Source organism: Propithecus coquereli, unplaced genomic scaffold (genome assembly GCF_000956105.1).
Source record: "Propithecus coquereli isolate 6110/MARCELLA unplaced genomic scaffold, Pcoq_1.0 Scaffold205, whole genome shotgun sequence".
Taxonomy (NCBI): Eukaryota; Metazoa; Chordata; class Mammalia; order Primates; family Indriidae; genus Propithecus; species Propithecus coquereli.
This window is the reverse complement of record NW_012145523.1, coordinates 4,116,187-4,118,307: the sequence shown is the minus strand read 5'-3', so window position 1 is coordinate 4,118,307 and position 2,121 is coordinate 4,116,187. Positions and strand designations below refer to the sequence as shown.

Below are 2,121 nucleotides of genomic sequence, written 5' to 3'. Positions count from 1 at the left end.
AGATCTCTGAAACACAGGATAGGGTCCCAGAATGTGTTTAAGAAGCTCCCCAGATGATGTTCCTAGTTAGTAAAACACTGCTGTGTAGGAAGTAACCGAGTTGGGAATTGACAGGATAGGAGGCTTTGGCAGACAGTAGTTTCTGAATTTAAGGTGCCTAAGGTAAGGCCACTCTCAGTGACGACAAGATTGAGAGTATGGCTGTGGAAGTGGGTGGAGTGGAGATGAAAGTGATGAGAGTTGTGAGTTGAAGGGCAAGGTTGTAGGACAGGCTCAGCCATTTGCAAGTCCAGTTGCGAAGAATGTGGCAAGATTTATGGTGGAAAGCCACTTTGGTTGTCAAAGTCAGTAGACAAGCAGTGACTATGAAGTCTCCGGGTGAGGCAAGGAGGAAGAGTAGATGGTGTTACACCAAGAAGGCATGTGGAGCTGGGCATGGTGGCTCCTGACTGTAGTCTCCGCAACTCAGGAGGCTGAGGTGGGAAGATGTCTTGAGCCCATGCATTCAAGGCTGCAGTGAGCTATGACTGTGCCATTGCACTCCAGCCTGGGTGACAGTGAGACCCCCATTTCTAAGACATAAAAAACATATAAATTTTAAAAAGGGCATGTGGATCAGGGGAGTGGGTTATTTTTACATGCAGTGCGAGAGCAGTAATTTGGAAGTACCATTAGAGGTGGAAACGATTCTTGACTCTCCTGACCTGAAGGAGCAGGGCTTTCTACAGAGGAACCAGAGAACAAAAACATTAATTCTTGGCTTTTGACATTTCAGAGGCTATGGTTTAGGTGTGTATCAGAAAGACTTGAAAGAATATATAATACATGACTACCCCTCCAGCCATCCCCAGCTCGCTTCCACTCCACACCCTTAGTCTAGAGGAAGGAAGAACTAAGAACTCTGGCTGGGGAAGAAGGAAGGAAGTACAAAAGCAGAGAATGCATACTGGGGACTGACAGTAACCAATAGGAGACTGACATGAATTCTTTAGTATTACACTTGTCTTTTTAATTAAACTGTAGGTTCATTGAAAGCAGTGAATATATTTAGCATCTTACACATCATTTTGTACACAATAAATTATTCTTACTTGCTATTAGTTGAACTGATTCTGTTAGGTAGATAGTGAGGGATTCTGGGTCTCCTAGGGACGAAAGTGGGTGCTGCTGCGATTCACCCCTGCCCAACAGGCTTTCAGAGAGGCTCATGGGAGATCTGCATGTGCAGTAAGACTCAGGTCATGCAACTCCCAACTGTCCGATCAAAGTGGTTCCATGGTGAAGTCTGAGCCACTAGGGAGGTCCCAATCCGGGCACTATTAAACAAGACGCAGACCATAACCAGGCCCTCTTCCTTTGGCTCTCCCTTTGCTGCAACTATGGGTCAGGTTGTCACCTGTGGTGTATGTATCATGCTCTGTTAACCTATATCTTGCTCTTGCCCTATAATCCTGCCTTTCTTTCCTCAATAAACCTCATTTTCGTACTTGCCTTACTTTGGTGTATCTGGTCATTCTTCAACCATGAGTGTGCCAAGAACCAACATTTCAGACTAAAACCTGACCATTCCTCAAAATGCTTCAAATTATCTCTTGCCTACAAATCTGGGTGGTTCCTTTGGATATTAAACACGCTATTAGTCTAACATGCTACTACATTTGTGTTTTATTCAAACATGTCAATTCCAAATTGTTCCGGTGCTTAAAGCCTCCTCCGGTACAAAGGTTCTCTAAATTTCCTGCTTCTCCTTTCTCTGTCAAAATCTACTTTCTAATGGAAGACTTTCTTTAGCTCCATCATCCATCTCACCAATCGTTTTAAGGTTTATTTTCTACAAATTTTAAAGCAACCATAGGTCCCTAATTTTTGCTATCAGTTTCTAATATTTTTTCCATAAATTATAAATTTTCCAAAAATATGTTGGTAAGCAGCAACCAAGTAAACATTTAACCAAATGTGCTTTTTATGCTTTTTATTTTTGAAAGATTTTCCTTCTATAGGCATATGTTAATAACATGTTTACTGACTTCTAAGAGCCATTCCTCTCAGCACTAGAGATGAAACAAAAGAAAGGAATTAACCAAAAAGAACACTTGTGCTGATTTCTGCCAGAAAACATGG

The 2,121-nt window shown here is 42.1% G+C and overlaps 1 protein-coding gene across 1 annotated transcript in view; it reads left to right on the top strand.

Annotated features, from left to right (window-relative positions):
* The window catches only part of SOHLH2 (spermatogenesis and oogenesis specific basic helix-loop-helix 2), a 134,771-nt gene that overhangs the window by 1,183 nt on the left and 131,467 nt on the right, over positions 1 to 2,121 (top strand). The window lies entirely within an intron of this gene.